This window comes from Choristoneura fumiferana, chromosome 22 (genome assembly GCF_025370935.1).
Source record: "Choristoneura fumiferana chromosome 22, NRCan_CFum_1, whole genome shotgun sequence".
Taxonomy (NCBI): domain Eukaryota; kingdom Metazoa; phylum Arthropoda; class Insecta; order Lepidoptera; family Tortricidae; genus Choristoneura; species Choristoneura fumiferana.
In genome coordinates this window covers 2,484,114-2,503,883 of record NC_133493.1, presented here as the reverse complement: position 1 = coordinate 2,503,883, position 19,770 = coordinate 2,484,114, and the positions used below count along the sequence as shown (strand labels likewise).

Below are 19,770 nucleotides of genomic sequence, written 5' to 3'. Positions count from 1 at the left end.
TAAAACGTTATAACTTGTAACGATTTCCTTTGAATGTTTGTAGCGTTTGAGTATCGACGTTTCGGGCCTTTGGCAAGGTCAGGTCTTAAGTAATGTACAGATCTATTGAATAAAGCTTTTCCATCTGATTTTGTCGAAAAAGTCCGTATTTATCTTGATTTTCTCAATAAGCTTACTGAAGTTTACTGAAACTAACCGAGGAAGCAAGATAAAAATGAACTTTTCCGACAAAATGCGATCGCAAAATATTATTAGGAAATCTCATTTTTTTTAAATGCCATTTATTATTTTACATAATTCATCAGCTGGTAAACAAAAAAAATAGGCTCAGAGTTGCACAGCGAGCTATGGAGTGAGCTATGCTCGGGGTTTCTCTATGGGATCGGATCAGAAATGTGGAAATTAGTAGAAGACCGAGAATCACCGACATAGCCAAGCGAATTAGCTTGTTGAAGTGGCAATGGGCAGGTCATACAGCACGGAGAACAGACGGCCAGTTGAGACCGAAAAGTTTTCGAATGAAGACCGCGGATCAATAAACGCAGCGTAGGACGTCCACCAATGCGATGGACGGATAACCTGGCTAAAGCCAGGCGTTCACGGTGCATGCAGCCGCTTCCAACCGAAGCAGTGGACGTCGTACGGCTGATAAAATATAATATGATGGTTTTGTACTTACTAGCTATAAGGTAAGCGTTTTATTCCGTAAATGAATTTATGAATCTGACATTATAATTTTATTGTTTAAATTGTTATTATTATTTCTTGTTTTTATTTTATTGTTTTTACATTGACATTCAAATTGTTACTCAATTATTAATCTTTACATATCCTTGACATTTATTCTTTATATACATTTCAATGTGTTTTCAGTCTGACGATCCCTTGAGGAGAACCAGTCTAATTTTAATTGTTTACATTCACATGACATGCTTAGAATTTTATTTTTTATAATTATTACTAATCATATTACTTTTGACGACTTCAATACAAATTCTTATAACTGACATTTATGTAAATTATAATGTAATGATGTATTGATTGAATAAGTAAACTAAACTAAACTAAACTATAAGGTATAAATAAGCGGGCTGTTTTCCGCAACTCGACGTCTATGTGCTATTTTGCGTAGCTGGCTATAGGCACTGTTCGTGCCAGCCTAGCTCCTGGAGGAAGCCTAGCAGACCCTTAATGTTGCCGACGACTTCCTGGAGCGACCCCGGTGATCCGAGGTGTAGTGCCCTGTAGTTCGCCACGCCCGTGCACTCCAGCACAATGTGTGTGGCCGTTTCTTCTTCCACCATGCATGCTCTGCACAGGGGACTGTCTATAACACCTAAATTATATAAGTGTTTGTTGAATAACGCGTATCCAGTCATTTTGTACTACTAATTTAATCATATAACTTTCTTAGTAGGTACCTAAACTAATCATAAAATTGAAAGACAATCCAAGAAACTGTTACACTGATCAAGGTGCTCTCAACGTGCTCTAACAAGTTGAACAAGTTGTATTTTCCAAAGTTTCTCTCCCAGTTTCCTATCGGAACTCGGAACAAGGTTTCTTGCCTTGTAGACGTTACTGGAAAGTGAGTGAGTAATATTTAATCAGGGTGTTTGCCATTGGGAGCACACGGGAAGTTATTTAGTGAGACTGTTAGGTTACCATTAAGTGCTGATGAGTTTATTTGTTGTTGGAAGGCAAAGTCAATTAAAATATCTTTATCTATATAATGTATGTCTATCCGTTGTTTAGCACCCATAGTACAAGCTTGGTTTAGTTTGGGGCTAGGTCAATTGGTGTAATTTGTCCCAAGATATTATTATTATTATTATAAAATAGGGTGGGAAAACAAGCGAATGACAGACACCACACCGAAAATTCTACTTTTTAAGGTTCTGTATCCATTATCTAAAATAACACGGTTTTAGAGATACATACATACCGTTGACGAACGAATGGCCAAGTGGTTAGAGAACCTGACTATGAAGCTTGAGGTCCCGAGTTCGATTCCTGGCCGGGGCAGATATTTGTATGAATAATAGGAATGTTATGTTCTCGGGTCTTGGATGTTTAATAAGTATTATTTTTCTATATAAGTATGTTTATCCGTTGTTTAGTATCCATAGTACAAGCTTTGCTTAGTTTGGGATTAGGTCAATTGGTGTGAAGTGTCCCATGATATTTATTTATTTATTTTATTTATTTATGGAGTCCTAAATATCGTGAAAACTGAACTGACTCTTTATGAGTTATCACGACAGTTGAGAAGTTATAGTTACGTAAACAGAGGTTGTTTCACCATCCATTGATTAGTGTTAACTGACGGTTAAATATGATGCTGTCTCCGTCTATTCGAACAAAACAAATAGCGACAGCATAACATTTAACCGTCAGTTAACACTAATCAAGGGATGGTGAAACAGCCCCTTAATCTGAAATTGTACAATCACCATTCTTAATACTAAAATAACTTTTTTATTCATACTTTGTTTGAAATATTCGCTTTGCCAAAAAATAGGCTTTTTTGAGTTGAGTCCCTTTCGTTATCAGCATGCGATATCATGTCACGTAAAAAAAATGGTGCCAGGAATGTGTAATACTTGGATGAAAAGGAATGTTTTTTTTTTCTTTATTTCAATACAATAAAATAAAGAGTCTTGAAAATCAGAAGCAATCGCAAACAAACGTAAACATAGCGTTACCAATTAAAACTCGGCTCGAGCCCATCGGCCGCATCTTATCTTATCTTTGGAAGCTTTCGCGCCTTAATCGCGGACCGGAAGAACATGACCCGACGTCGCATTCGGTGATTAACGACGGTTCCCAATTTCGTGGAGTTGGTGGGAAATATGGGGGTTGGCGGGAGTCATAAGCGTTGGTGACTGGAGCCTAGAGGTAGCAAAGAACTTTGCTACTAAGCTCGTGGTTCCGAAGTTACTATTTTATAAAATAAAAATAAAATATATAATAAATATCATGGGACACTTCACACCAATTAACCTAGTCCCAAACTAAGCAAAGCTTGTACTATGTATACTAGGCAACGGATAAACATACTTATATAGATAAATACATATTGAACATCCAAGATCCGAGAACAAACATGCGTATTATTCATACAAATATCTGCCCCGGCCGGGAATCGAACCCGGAACCTCAAGCTTCGTAGTCAGGTTCTCTAACCACTTGGCCATCCGGTCGTCGTAAAAACAGTTTTAGCACAAGATTTTCCGTTGATGGTTCTGTTGACCCAGTTGAGTCGTCATAAGGGTCAAAGTCACTAGGTCCTTGGCTTTATTTACTTATTTTTAGTTTTTAAACTTTATTAGGAGGTGCTTTATAGGTTATAGGAGATGGAGACGTGCTTTTGGGAAAAATCCATTATGGACGAATGAAAAGAGAGCGCTCAGACAATGCCGGACTCTCATCCGGCTAAAAAACCTCACTGCACTGCTCTTCCTTGACCAACATGTATTACCATCTTACATAACTAGCACTGATAGGACGCAAATATTCATACTTCAAAGAGATTTTGGTAATGTAAGTAATTAATCAGTTTTACTGTCAATTTAGGTTGGACGACGAGCAAAGCGAAGAGAAGTTTTTGGTACAATTTCGATCCCAATGCGCGAGTCTAGCGAGCGAAGCGAGTACGCTGCGGTTGCGGCCGGCGAAGCGCCATGATCCAATTAAGTTCGAAAATAATTTCGTCCCTGACAGTGCTGGTTATGTAAGATAATTATGTACGGGAAACAAGGATTTTCATAAAACACGGTTCGGTGATTGAAGCATGAAGAGGTAACAGACTGACAGACGGTTACTTTCGCATTCACATTAGTAAGCATAATGTATAGGTATTAGATTACTACCAATTAAAATTCCGCACTATCTTATAACTTGCACCAAAGGTCAAGTTGAAAAACGAGACGTCTTTGGGTAAAAGAGATTTAAATATGTTGAAAATGGAACTCGCAGGTTGCGGGCGAGGCGGTTGCGAGGGTGAGAAGGGAAGGATTTATTAAAACTGTTGGACGAAGCGCAGGCCCTATGTTACGAAAATTCGAACTTCGTATGTTGCCATCCCGCTGATGCTAATATTATTTAATACGAGAGTGAGAAGGACGGCACAATACGAACTTCGATTTTCGAACTTCGTAGTAGCCCCCCACAGATTCTCGTGTGTGTTTAGTTACAGTGTTTGCTGATAGATGGCGCTGTCAGCCGTCGTAACTTGCTAACGTAAGTTTGAACTAGAATGCATAAGTAGTGAGAGTTATTCTGAACTGAGCATGCGGAAAATTGCCGTAAGGTACTTGCACATGAGATGAGATAGAGAATGGTGTGATAGAGAAGGTTAGATTCTTAGATAGCTAGTTTCTCTGTACTATCTAGAGTATGATAGGTATTAATACTCTTTGGTTACGAGTAGAAGTAGAAGGATAGAGTGTATAAATTAGAGTTGTGTGTAGAGGTGGACGTTATTTCACGTCACCGTATACAGTAACTGGTGGTGATTTTTGTAACGAGCTATTTTTGTGGTGATGCGATTTTCGTCTCAACGTTACAGACGTCAGGAGTAGCATAGAGTAAAAATTATAACCTTAACTTTATACAACGTCAAAGAAACGATTCTTAGATTATGAAATTAGTGACATTACACCGAAAAACGATGCTTGTGATAAATAATGTCATAGCTCAATAGCTTGTAACAAATTAAGTTAAATACTAGTTTCTGTCTCAAAACGCGTCACTGCAGGCAGTGAAAGAAACTGGTTACTAAAATCGCTGGTTTTAGTAACCAGTAACATGATTCTGGAGCTGTGGTGGCCTAGTGGTTTGAGAAGCTGTGGTGGCCTAGTGGTTTGAGGAGCTGTGGTGGCCTAGTGGTTTGATCTATCGCCTCTCAAGCAGAGGGTCGTGGGTTCAAACCCCGGCTCGCACCTCTGAGTTTTTCGAAATTCATGTGCGGAATTACATTTGAAATTTACCACGAGCTTTGCGGTGAAGGAAAACATCGTGAGGAAACCTGCACAAACCTGCGAAGCAATTCAATGGTGCGTGTGAAGTTTCCAATCCGCACTGGGCCCGCGTGGGAACTACGGCTCAAGCCCTCTTGTTCTGAGAGGAGGCCTGTGCCCAGCAGTGGGACGTATATAGGCTGGGATGATGATGAACATATATGATTCTTGTCACCAGTTTCGTTTCGTTTTGCTCAAATCATTTAACAACCCACACCTAGTTGTTTGCTCGTTCACTAAATTCTTAGATTACGAGTAGAAGTGGAAGGGTAGAGGATTAATAAATTAGAGTTATGTGTGCTCGTTCACTAATTAAAAGGATCGCTCCCAACTAGTACAATAGTGGAAATGTACTAGTTCGATCTATTAATTCCTTACCTTTAGCACCTACACTTAGTGTACGTAAAGAGAGAGGGAGCGAGAGAGAGAGAGAGAGAGAGAGAGAGCATGGTTTACTCTCATTTCAATAACCGTTCCGATTCTTTTTGCTATCACACACTGAAACTAGTAAGTTCAAGGAATCGTTCACTAAGTCCAATCCACTAACTCCACACTATTCGGTTTGATTCGGTTGGCGTTTGGCAGACCAGTCACTCGGAGCTATTCGGAGTAGTTCGGAGTGATTCGGTTGCATTGCTCTCTCGAGACATGGTACTCATTGTAAGAGCAAAAGGAAGGAATAGATCTTTAACATGAGGCTGTATTGCCTAATTTTTGTGACCTGCGCGATCGCAATCAAATGACAGTTTTTGTATGCGAAATCCCTCTAGTTAGAGCCGGCTGTCACGGTGGATGCATTCCCCTTCCAACCAAAGCAACTGGAGGTCTATGGGGGAGGCCTATGCCCAATATTAGACGTCATACGGCTAATATATGATGGTGATAACATGTATACAAGCCTACTAAGAATCTATCTTTAAAAACTAAAGTACTAAAGTACTCCATTAACTGAACTTGTAACCTGAGCCTACAATTTGTTAACCTAGTCCTTACATTAGCGTAAATTCCGGAAGTAACGTCACTGAAATATTAGCGAGTGCCCGCAGGAATAGAGGCAGAGACCGGAAACACAAATTTATGCCGGAAACGCCCGACTCGCGTTATTTAAGAGCTTACAGAGCTTAGAAGCTTCAGAGAAGAAAGTTGAGCGAAACTGCTTCCTTGGTGGCGACTATTTTTAACCCCCGACTCTAAAGCTGCGCGTGCACTGCATCGGAATCGGATTTGTTGCTTTGTATAGATTTCTATGGTGCGGAAATGCCGATCCAGTGCATGCAGTACCATAGAAATCTAAATGTAGGCGGCCGATAGTAAAGTCCGCCAGATCATGAAATTCCTAGGCATATCGTGAAATGGCGCCATTCATGATATACCTAAAAGTTGGCCAGGCATCATCGATTAGAGCAACGCATTCGTCGATATTCCTAGCTCTATACCGAGCACATCGTGATATGCCGAAAAAAAAATTTAAGTACGACGAGCGAAGCGAGGAGAAGCGAGGATGAATTGTGACCACAACGCACGAGCCGAGCGAGCGAAGCGAGCTTGCCGCAGTAGGGGCCGGCGAAGTGCTAGAACCGATATGGCGGCGTTTCATGATATGCCTAGAAATTTCATGATCTGCCTAAACTGGCCAAATCATGAATGGCGGCGTTTCATGATATGCCTAGGAATTTCATGATCTGCCTAAACCTCACCAGGCGAATCGTTAAACAGTGAGTTTTGAACGATATGACGGATGTCCTTTAGCCAATTCATGAAATGGCGCCATTTCACGATATGCCTATGGACCGATTTCAATGCGATTGTTTTACGTTAAAGCAAGTTGTTGAGGTATTACCGCGTTCACTGCCACCGACGCATATATGCGTTTTCGGAACTTCGCTGAGTGCCGCTGTCATAATTATTCAAACATTTTGAACGCACGGCACCTGTGAAATTACTATGTTCGGGTGTATACAACTTTTCTAAGTTACTCGTAGGTTATGACTAATCTTGTTGACTGTCGAGAATATGACTCTATGCCATATTCTTGATGTTATTTTTTTATTCTATAATGATGGCAAACGAGAAAGTGGGTCTCCTGACGGTAAGAGATCACCACCGCCCATAGACACCTGCAACACCAGGGGATTGCAGATGCGTTGCCAACCTAGAGGCCTAAGATGGGATAACTCAAGTGCCAATAATTTCACGGGCTGTCTTACTCTCCACTCCGAAACACAACAGTGCAAGCATTGCTGCTTCACAGCAGGATTAGCGAGCAAGATGGTGGTATCAATCCGGGCGGACTTTGCACAAGGTCCTACCACCTGCAACCTGTTAATTGATCGATCACGTTTTTAAGTTTTTAATTTCCGTTTTATTATACTTGTTTGTGTGGTGTTCATGTGGGCCAAAGTAACCCTCCAATGGGTGAAAGTACCCCGACCTTACGGTATGTTCTTTCGGGTTAAATCTTGCAAGTTAAATTTGACCTAATCTGCGGTTGGAAATTCGATCTAAATAATGTAAATTGGATGACAGTAGAAATTTCTGGTAATAGAAATCCTTGTAGTTCACCCAGGATCATCTCCGCAGGACGGAACTCGTCAGCGTTTAATGAGATTTAATTGGAACTTGGTTAGGATATCTAAATTGGACAATAATGCATGTAAAATACAATCATCAGAAAAAATATTAAAACTTGTTTTTCTACTTAATTATCAATCATGGCTAATCTTCTCACCAAAATATACAGTCAACAAAAAAGATGTTTCCATACAAATTGCCGTTACCGAAAACCTATTTTGAGTACTTCAGGTTCTCCTTCAAACTGTGGTATGAAACTTGAGATTTGATTTCACTCACATTTTGCGTAGTAGAGAGGCTCTAACACTGAATAGTCATAGATACCTGCAATTCCGTATGAAACTCTCGATGCCCGATGCCACACATATGACCAAATAAAAAAATCTTATCTACTATCTTCTATCTTCTTATTTATCTTCTTAGGTATGTCTATATCTTCTTAAGTTTGAAACAAGCCGAGTTTTAGCTAGACTCGCGTGCCATCTCAATTAATTAGAGCCAACGGAAACGTTCTCATCCGTTCGGTTCACTTGCTCATTCATTCGGTCACTGCTCATTAACAGGTCATGCTGTAGTGTAGTGTGCTACGTAAAACAAGTATGATTACGTATTCATCATAATTCCTATTAATAAATATTAACAATATATAATCACGAAAGTTTTTATGGATCTGTGTATATTTACGTTTGTTATTCTTTCACGTAAATACTACTGAATGAACTAAAAGAATTTCCTTGCTCAGCCGCGACCTTACGATAGCTAAGCTTATGCAAAATATGAGTGTTCATGCAGTTCCTCCACCTCCACACTGTAAGAACACACACAAATCACACAAACCATCTATCACCACCACCACACTACACTGACGCGTTTCGAACTCAACCAGAGCTCATCTTCAGAGTGACACAACCGTACACCATGCTACCAGTTGTTTGTTGTTGTTTGAGTCTAACAACTGGGGCCATCGTGAAAATCCTTTGGGTTAGGTTACGTTAATTTATAAAAATCCTGAAATATTTACAGAAATATTAAACAGTTGGGAAATGAAAAGTTGCGAAATTAATCAGGTTGCCCGATACGGTAATTGCTTTAAACCGACCTAATTATCAGTGGCAAAAAGGTCTTCTCATTGCCACCTTAAGACAAAATGCATATATTTGTCATGATTTTGCCTATAAACAACAAACCTACTCATTACTAACAAACAAACAAAACTAGCACTATGAGTAACAAAACAACGTAGGTAGTTTAATACGGATGAAGCTTCTAAGATTTAAAACCTAAATTAAGCCAAAATTCTGCACAGTGTGTGCGCACCTATGATTTCCAGTACAAAAGCTCAAGTTTATACCATTGTTTGTTTTGAACCGTTTCATCATGAACTTCATCCAAATTGCTCCCTTGTGAAATCCGTGCAGCCCGGGGGCACATCTAAAATGTCATTCAAACGCGCTGTCGCTTCAGTTTAAACAATTTACTTCCGCGAATTGAACAAAACGGATAAAGATACAGAAGCACCATTTTTACTACAATAACAACTTCATTTTTTTTTCTACTTTAAGTTTTTTTTTCGTCAAGGACATCCTTTGTTGGATATAGGCTTCTCCTGTAGACTTCTAGTTACTTCGGTTGGAAGCGGCCTGTATCCACCGTGAGCTTTCAACTTTAACCAGGTCATAGGTACATCCATCTCGTTGTTGGACGTCCTACGCTGCGCATGCCAATCCGCGACCTCCAGAACTTTCCGATCTCAACTGCTATTTGTTCGCCGTGCTAATATGGCCTACCCATTGCCACTTCAATGAGCTGATTCACTTGGCTATGTCGGTGACCCTTGTTCTTCTACGTATCTCCTCATTTCTGATTGGATCCCGTACAGAAACCCCAAGCATAGCTCTCTCCATAGCTCTTTGAGCAACTCTTGAGTCCTAAGGGACAATTTAATAGGCTAACAAAGAAATTAAGCTCTATTAAATTCTCTTCTTGCCTGCTGTTGCTAAGATCAGTGTAAAGAAAAACGAGGTTGACGGGTAGCCATTCATTACTTGATTTTTCTCTCTCATCCTTCGTTTTTTTCAAGTCAATTTGTTAGGTTTAAGCTTCAAGTCTTTACAAGAAGTTTCTGCCTTCTCTTTGTAGTATTTGGTTTCAAAATGGGAGCAATAAAGACTATTTCATTTTATCTTTTATCAATCACTGGATTTAAGCAGCTTTGCCTCCAGTCAAAAATAAAAAATAAATCGACGGCTCCCTACAGAGGACCATGCATCAAAATGGACCAAAAACCAACAGAGCTGAGAGGTAGGTCCCTAAAAAGGTCTGCTTATCTACTTTATTTCGCTCTATGGGCACAAAGTTGAACTCCATTGCATAACTGAGATATACATATTTTAGTCGGAGTAAATATCTATGAGAAACTATGTTTTCTTGGAGAATATTGGTAGAACACCTTATATAAAACCTTTGCTTGTATGAAATCTTAGAGAACAATGTTATTTTTATTTTACACAACTTGTGCACGAGTAAATCTGTCTTAATTATCCTCCATGTAAGGATCGTAGCAAGTGGAAAGATGTGGTCTCTGCCTACCCCTACGGGAAAGAGGCGTGATTATATGTATGTATGTATTATCCTCCAGGATTTTTAAAGCCATTATAAGGAGAACTTTCCAGGTATAAAACACAGTTTCTCATAGATATTTACTCTGAATAAAACTTGAATATCTCAGCTTTGCAATGGAATTGAACTTGGTGCTCATAGAATGAAATGAAGTACACGTAAAGATACCTATTTAATGACATAATTCTCAGCTCTGTTGGTTTTTGGTACACTTCCCATACAAAGTTGCCCATGGTCCCTTAAATTGTAGGTATCTATATGTAAAGTTAGCAAAGCATCTCTCTGAAGCGACATGTAGGTACTACGCAGTGTTATTTTAGATCTTTACTGACAAAGACAGACAGCAAAATTAAGATTTTCACTTGTCGTCGTACCTAGTTTTTCAGAAGGAACATAGATTGACAGTAAAACTGACCACATACATTACCAAAATCTGTTTAAAATTGGAAATATTTGACCCCTTCTAGTGATAGTTATGTAAGATGGTTATGTATAGGGAATAAGGCCCTGTATAGGGCAAAGTCACATAGTATTTGTACCGTTTGAGATGGGAACACTAGACCCGTAGCGTCTAGGCACAAAAAGGCAGGCAGCTATTTCCGCTAATGCTTTACCCTGGCCATTCATGGTGGAAACCCTGCATGCCACCTGAGAAAATATATTTTATTTATAAATTTAAAGTGTCAAATTTAGTATGTAGTAGTAGAGTATTATTTTGATTTATTAGTTCGCATGCCGCTTTAGAAAGTATCTTACTATGGTTGGTTTTTTGGAGTCTTTTTGTATTTTTAATTTCAACTCCAAATTTGTTACTTTTACGGGTATCCCGTGAAACCATATCGATATGGTTACAAAAAGACTCCAAAAAAACCAATCATAATTTGATTGCTTAGTAGCGACATCTCTTGTCTGGGTGAGCGGTTGGTTCCGAAAGAGTGTGACGTCTCTCGATGAGAGCGGAACATAGATGTCGCTAGTGCTGCTGCATAAATAGCGTAGTAGAAATAAGCAACCTGAGATATGTATGCATAGGAAAAATTCGTGTCTAGATTCCTGTCCAGCGGTGGTGTAGGGGTTATAGCACGCAGCACGGATTGCTGAGGACCTGGGTTCGATTCCCAGCGCTGGTCTGTTTTTCTGGTTTTTCTGTGCTTCCATGTCTCAGTTTGTATTTTCGATATCTTACTATGGTTTTATCAAAAACGATAACTATACCAAACGATTACGTATTATTGTCCATTAGTTTCTTCAAACTTTATGTATTTTGACACACTCCCCCAAATCTTTCTTTTTACCTTTCTAGAACATCGGGCCCTCACGGCAATTGAACTTGCTCCAAGAACAACAGTATATTAAGGAGCCCCGAAAAGCCGGCGCAGTATTTCAGACTAATCTCAACTTATGATGGGCCCATACAATTTAATATCGCAAAATAAGGGCTGCCGCACCCATCTGAGATTGTGGTCATTTGTAATGTCAACTTTTATTTTTATTAAGGTCTGCCTTGTGATATATCTGTGGTTTGTGGTTTGGGCTGTGACCTTGGAGTTGTTTGAGCAGAAAAGATTTCTCGCGTCTGTGGGATTGCATATGATGAAGCTGTCTTGATTTTAGAATGCTCGGGGTTTATTTATATACGGAAACAAATCAGAAATGAGGTGATCTGTGGAAGAACGTGGGTCTCGATATAGTGGCGAATTAGCTCGTTTGCTCGGGCCGATAAGTCAACAAATGGAGACTGCGGATTGGCAAACGCAGCGTAGGACGTCCACCAACAAGCAAGATGGACGGATGACCGTAGGACGTCGACTGTTAATGAAATTGAAATGAAATTAAAGTATTTATTTCGCAGGAACATACACAGGTGTTACAAATATTACACAATATGTCAGAAGTAATAAACATAGGTACCTACATTTCATGTTTGTTGTGCCCCAATCAGGCATGCATAATCTTAACCTAATCGCAAATTAATAATCTAATTTAAAAGCAATACTTCATTAAATAAATTAAAATACTTTATCAAAATACTCATTCAAATTATAAAATGGTCGAATAATCAAGAAGGATTTGAATTTTCTACAAAATTCACTAATATTATTACATCGTTTTATGTCCTCATTTAAATAATTATAAATTTTAAATTCAGGACTCCTTTTAAAATGTATGTATTTCTTAGATCCTAGTAATTGAAGGTCAAAATTTAATTTACATAATCTACGTGGTCTACTATTGCTTTTGCGTTTAAAGACATACAGCTAGACTTCTAGACAGTTAGACATAGGCTTCCCCCATAGACCTCTTGTAGCTTCAGTTGGAAGGGCCTGCCCTTGGCTTGGTTTAACCAGGTCATCCGATGATAACTACTAAATGATGATTTATATTTTGAAGTTAAAAGTACTTTCCCTAAGCTTAATTATCTGCGTAAGCCGTGGTGGCCTAGTGGAAGCCGTGGTGGCCTAGTGGAAGCCGTGGTGGTCTAGTGGTTTGACCTATCGCCTCTCAAGCAGATGTTCGTGGGTTTGAACCCCGGCTCGCATCTCTGAGTTTTTCGAAATTCATGTGTGTGTGGGTGTGCATGCATGTACATTTGAAATTTACCACGAGCTTTGCGGTGAAGGAAAACATCGTGACGAAACCTGCACAAATCTGCGAAGCGATTCAATGGTGCGTGCGAAGTTCCCAATCCGCACTAGGCCCGCGTGGGAACTATGGCCCAAGCCCTCTTGTTCTGAGAGGAGGCCTGTGCCCAGCAGTGGGACGTATATAGGCTGGGATGAATGAATGAAAAAAAACTGACTTTTTAAATAAATCGAATATCCCTCAGTGCCAAATTAAGCGATCAGAATCGTAACATTTGCAAAAAGTACCCGAAAAAAAAAACTTTTAATTGCTCCCGGAATTGACTAAAAGCCAAAGCTTTCAAAATCTGTCCAGTCCCTAACAATGAGTTTTTTTTTTCAGGAAATTGAAAAACATTTTTGCATAATCCCTCTTAATCCTTGCGATTCATAAATTTCAGCTTCTCGGCGTTGTTGAGCAGTACAATTTTAAAATTTCGAGGATTTTGGAGATAAACAGCCGCTGGATCTGGAATCACGCAAGCCTCTCAAAATTTAAGGCTCTCTATATATCACAATGCTTCTAGGGTTTTGTTCGATCTACGCGGCTATAAATCAATTCCACAAAATGCACGACAGGTAAAAAAAAGCAAACACTTGCGGTAAGGGTACTAATCAATGGGCAATATCTTTATCCTCCCATTATTCTCACATGCAACCTAAGCTCTAATAAGCACTCGGAATTTGATATTCCCGCGTTGTTTTTCTGTTCTTGGCGTTTGTGTATAATCGCTGACTTTGACTTTGAATATTTGTTTTACGTTTTAGGTGATTAATCGAAAAAATTGTCATCGATCCCGGTATAACAGGTAATAAACTATTAATTTAAAATATATTTTTAATCATATGTAATAATATATTGATAGTTTTGAAATATTACATATATATTGTAACGGATAACTCACGTCTTAAACCGAGTTTCGCTCGACATGTTTCGGGCTATTTCGTAGCCCTTCTTCTCAGGAGCACGCGACTCGGCGGCTGCCGCAACACGCACACTACTGTAGTCAGAACGCTACAATGAACGAAAACTCACCGCTTGCATCCACCGGTTGCCTGCAACTTCACAATGCCATCAGTCCTCCTAGTGGGCCTGCCTGCCAACGCTTCGTCTTCCGGTTCTTGATTGCCGCTCGATGACTTTTCTCCCCCAACGGTTATCTGTTCTTCGAGTTATGTGGAACTTGAATATTTTTCAAGGTACATCGGTGACTTTAGTTCTTTGGCGAATTTCTGCATTCTGGATTCTATCGCGCAAAGAAACTCCAAGCACAGCTCGGTCACTAAATAAAATAATAATGGTAATTAGTCCAGATAAATTATCAAGAAATTGCTTGCTTGTACTAAAAGCATAGTACTTTATACGCATATTTGTACGCATAGTAAACTATGAATACGATAAAAAATATGTAGGTTGAAAAAATCTAGTGGGTATAGGTACACTATTCGTCTAGCTTATCTAAGTCAAGGGAAACTCCGTAAGTACTTTCTTTTCAGAAAAAGTAGAATAATGAATCCGTCCCATGCCACAATGTCCTAGAAACCTTTGAAACCTAAATCTAACACTTACCATGTACCGCCGGGCGGAATCATTGTGCTCTATGAAAAGCGTCCATTAATATTCCTTTGTTTCCGAGATAAATCGGCTTGAGGTAATTTGTTATGCTCAAGCTGGAAACACAGAAGAAAAAACTTAACAGTATCATATCGTCATCATATCAGCCGTAGGACGTCCGCTGTTGGAGATAATCCTCCATAGACCTCCAGTTTCCTTGGTTTTCATTTTGTGGTTTATGAGGGGCGTTGCCAATACTCGCTACGCTTGGCAAGCGGGTTGGCGAGCGCAGTATAGTCGAAGAAGCCGAGAAGAATCTGCTGCCCATCTTCTGGTGTTAAGCAGTGTTTCCACCTGTAGGTGCGCCTCTGAGGCTTCGATGATTAAATGAAAAGGAATTTAGGGGCACACGAACGTATAATAAAGAATATCAAAAAGGAAAGTATTTACAATGAAATATTAAACTGGGAAAATGTATGTAATGGATAAAGTTCTGTTCAGGACCGCGTCGCCGGAAGGAATGTCGCTCCGCTTCTCGACTGGCCTTCTGGGCAATTCAAATGAGCTCGAATACGCCGCGCAGTTCCACGCGCCGGTGTGCAGATGTTTACAGTATTGCCAACACGTGGAACCGACTGCGGCTAGCGGGGTAATGGTTTATCTGGACGCTACACACCAATGTGCGGGATGTGTTGTGAGGAATGTGTTCTTCATGAATCAATAGAAACGCTTTGTTAACGCATCTTCGCACAGCACATCTCTGGCGGAAACAGCTGAGCGGAGCCAGGCGAGGTAAATGAAGCGCTTTTTTATCCCTCAGCTGGTTTCTACGGCACCCACGGGAAGAGAACGAGACTTCTTAAGAGAAGTTTCCCTGCCGGCCGCGCGGCCGCGTTAGGTATTCGTTTGGGATATTGCTGTCTTTATCGCTCGTGACATAAGCGCTCGCAGCCGTCCCCCCATGCATTTCGCAACAACGTCCGTAATTTATATCGACATAGCTGTAGGCTTTTCAAGATTTGTGCGGTCGAATTTTGGGTTTCGTTGTCCTCATATTATACAAAAAGTATAGCACAGAAATAAATGATATTTTACAATTAAGATAGTCATTATATTTTCTATCCCTGTGGTTTTTCGATTTTTGTAAAAATGCTTTATTAGTCTGTAATTCTCGTGCAAAGTTGTCATCTTTTTTTGTCGACTTTTGAGCTCCTGTAATTCTGATATTACACATTTATATGAAAATCTGAAAAACCACAGGCATAGATAATTATGTACGTCTAGTCCATAGTTACAAAATGTCATCTATTTCTGTTGCCTAGTTTTCAAATGAGACCGGGACTACGTTTGTTTGGAGAATGGAACGAAGAGACTTCTCTTAAGCCGGCGCCCCAAAATACGAATATTGTACTGTTCCTATTATGTTCACTGTGTTTGCGGTTTTGAGGCTGACAGACAGTCATTAGGCTATAAACGTGTTGGGACTATAGTTTTAGGTCCGATCAATCTGTTCACCGCTGAGTTATGCCTCCGCAAAACTACTCCGCAATTTGGATAGCAATCCCTGTTAATTGATGAATAAGGACCGTTAGAAGCGATATGCAATTTCTGTTTTTAACCCCCGACGTAAAAAAGGGGTTTTACGTTTGGCGCCAATGTCTGTCTGGTAAAATAACATCAAACGGATTGGTTGATTCCAATGCGGGCTTTTTTACGTCAAAGTAAGTTTATTTGCAGTGGTTCGTAGCTATGTTACATTAAAATCGGTTGATTTGGAAATTAAAATAAGTTTTTGGTAAAAATGTCATTTTTAATACAAGCTTTTTTGCTGACTGTACTTTTTGTTGCCTGTACTTGTATTGTCACCCAAACTACATTTGCATACCAAATTTCAAGTCGATGCCATTAACCGTTGAAGAGTTCCGTCCTGTGAAGACATTCCTGGCCGGACTACGAGCATGTCACTACCAGATTATTGTATTGTCACGCAATTTAGATAAGTAAACCAAATTTCAAGTTAATCCAACTTCTGGAAGTTGCTAGAATTAAATTTGCAAGCTTTAATTACAGACAGACAGACAACGGGACAGGTAAAACTAAATAAAAGCTAGTAAAAATGCTTTATTGCAGACCAGGATCCATTGTTTGTTAGTAATAATATATAAGTCTTATTTGTTAAGGGTTAGTATTGCATTATATTTTAACATATCAAATCAAACATAATCTATCGATGTACAAAGTCAAACAATTCAAATAAATTAATCATAATTAATTAAAAACGACTATGAGTTTTTTTTCTAAATTGGTTAGGTTAGATTATTACCAGCAGAATTACCTCAACGAAATCAAGTTTAATTAAAATATCTAGAATATTTTATCATAAAAAAAAAACCAGTAACGGTTACTTTAAATAAGGAGAGGTAAAAGGGGAAGGAGAGGGCTTGGCGACGCAATCTTTGATTCAGCGGAGTCGATTCAGCAAGAAAATGCCTCGGTATGGCATGTAAATAGTCAATTTAAAACCTGCTGTTGCCGAAAAGGAATTTAAAATAGACCAAAAGCTCTCACCTTGGTTCGGAGCTCTGCAAAGATTCAAGTGGAATAATGCGGTGATACGACAGCACTAAAATGAACTATAGGTACTTACATGCAGAAAGCGAGTGAGCGGCTAGTGGTAAAAAGTAACCTCTTTGCTTCTTTTTACCCGACTGCGAAGAAGGAGGGTTATGTGTTTGGCGCGTATGTATGTATGTATGTCTATTCCTATGTCCTCTCGTAACTACTCAATGGCTGAACCGATTTAGATAAATGATACGTCATTGGATTCGTCATGATGACGCGAGTGACACTGGGTACATGAAATTCTTGAAAAATCAAAATGGCGGATTTTTGGCACCAAATAGTAAGTATTCAAAAAATGATTTTTATTCAAACCTATCGAGTGGGGAATAAAATGAAAGCTTATAATTAGCCCATTCTTAATATATATATATATAGTTTATAATCTTTTTGATATACCATTTTCACAGAAAAGTGGGAAATAAAATAATAAATTTAAAAAAATCAAAAATCCCGACTTATACTAAAAAGAAGAAAACAAGTCTAGTGGGCTAGAACTTCGTTAAATAGCTAACTTAAAGTTCAACAGTCGGGACCCATTTAAATAGTGACGCTCAAAAATTATTACCTAATGGGTCCCGACTGTTGAACTTTAAGTTAGCTACTTAACAAAATTCTAGTCCACTAGACTTGTTTTCCTCTTGTTAGTATCAGTCGGGTTTTTTAAATTCATTATTTTTTTGAACATGAAACTACCGTGAGACTCACTCATATTAAATATATTGACCTGGATAACTCACGTCCCGGGTAGTCGCGCGAGCAGAGCGGCGGCGCGCAGTGCGCGTGTTGCAGCAGCCGCTGAGTCGCGTTGCTCCGAAGACGAAGGGCTACGGATTAGCTCGAAACATGTCGAGCTAAACTCGATTTAAGACGTGAGTTTCTCTTTGCTCCTCTTCTATGTGTATATATAACTTAACCTAACCAACAAAAAGTTGGAAAACCCCCGACTTTGTCACTTCAAAGCTCAATATCTCAAAAACGGCTGAATCGATTTTGATAAAACATGTCTAAGAACCATCGCTAAAAACCCTGCTTTCAAATAAAAAACCAAATTCAAATCGGTTCACCCGTTTAAGAGCTACGGTGCCACAAACAGACAGACAGACACACAGCGGTCAAACTTATAACACTCCTCTTTTTGCATCGGGGCTTAATGAGGACTTTAGTGTGCAAACAAACTATTATCAAAAAGTAATTATTGACAAAACTGACGTAACGAAATTTTTAGGTTTAAGTATAGACAGTAAGCTGACATGGAGTAATCAAACTGAAATAATTTGTAAGAAGCTTAACAGGTACTCTTATGCTTTGTATAACTTAAGTAAAATAGTAAATCGCCCTGCTGTTCTTACAGCATATCATGCTTATGTATCTTCCACTCTAAAATATGGGATTATATTCTGGGGTAACTCCTCGAACAGAGATATGGTTTTCAAAGCTCAGAAGAAATGTATTCGTGCGATTTTTGGTATTTCGTCCACTGACTCATGTAGACCACATTTATTAAGTTTACGTATACTAACCCTGACCTGCATATACATTTTCGAAATATCAATTACGTAAAATGTAATAGGAATCAATTTCCGGTTTTAAAAGTGCTCGCAAAAGGTAAAATTAACAAAAGACCATACAAAACGCATTACTTGCTAAAGCGTATTCGGCATGGCATCAAAGATTTTAATAAACTTCCGAAGAATATATTGATGATTGAAGATATTCACTGTTTTAGAACAACTTTTTAACTGTTTAGCGGGTAAGGCTACTATTCAATGGAGGAGTATTGCGTGATAGTTCTGCAACTTTTTAGACTTTATTTAGTTTACTGCATGACTGAATGTGCCTACCTACAAGACATTTATATTTGTATGCCCTCGGGCGCAGCATAGTGATACAAATCTATGATCAGTGTACCAACTATTTTAACCTATGTTTGACAAATAAATTATTTGTATTTGTATTTGTATTTGTATTTGTATATAAAGTAATACATGACAATTATATACATCATACAAGCTGGGACTCTTCAAGGCTAGAATGAATAGGCTGTTACTGAACCAGTGAGATACGAGTACTCATACACCTTTATTGTTAACGCTAAGGCTAAAGGTCCTTTAGCCTTGGCTGCACTTTTCATCAGGTGGGATAGGGTCAATCACGGGTCTTTTTTGTGTAATTAAAAGCCAAACAAAAGCTTGTTTTGTAACAACCCATAGAGCCACTTATATTTCACAGTTTACCCCATTAGTCATCTTAAAAAATGTTAACAGCGGAAAATATCATCTAACCTAATTAAAAACGGCTGACCGCAGTAAATTCACATTATAACTTCAGAACAAGCATTCGTATCCCTAAAAAGGGCCTGAAACGAAACTCCACGTTTAAACAATAAGTTTAAACAATAAACAATAGGATAGGACCCTTTACCTTCATTTGAATAAAAGTTGTAGCATAAATTTAAAAGTGTTTACGGATCTGCGGTTCAGTACTGTGAGGATCTAGGAAGCGCTACCCGCCACAGTTGAAGGATAGTTTTTGATCCTACTAATATTATAAATGTGAAAGTTTGTGAGTGAGTGAGTGAGTATATTTGTTACTTCTTCACGCTGACAAAAAAAAGTTAAATTGTACTAATTCTCAAGAAATCTTACGTTATATTTTTCCTTATAAATTTGATATACTTACTACCATCATGATTTTTGCAAATTTTTTCTACCCAACAGTTTAGATTTTAGAAGAGGGGATGCTCGATTTTAAATGAAAATTT

At 38.8% G+C, this 19,770-nt stretch overlaps 1 pseudogene; it reads right to left on the bottom strand.

Annotated features, from left to right (window-relative positions):
• Window positions 1-1,136: 1,136 nt before the first annotated feature.
• LOC141440172 (uncharacterized) overlaps window positions 1,137-19,770 on the bottom strand; it is a 110,481-nt pseudogene continuing 91,847 nt past the window's right edge.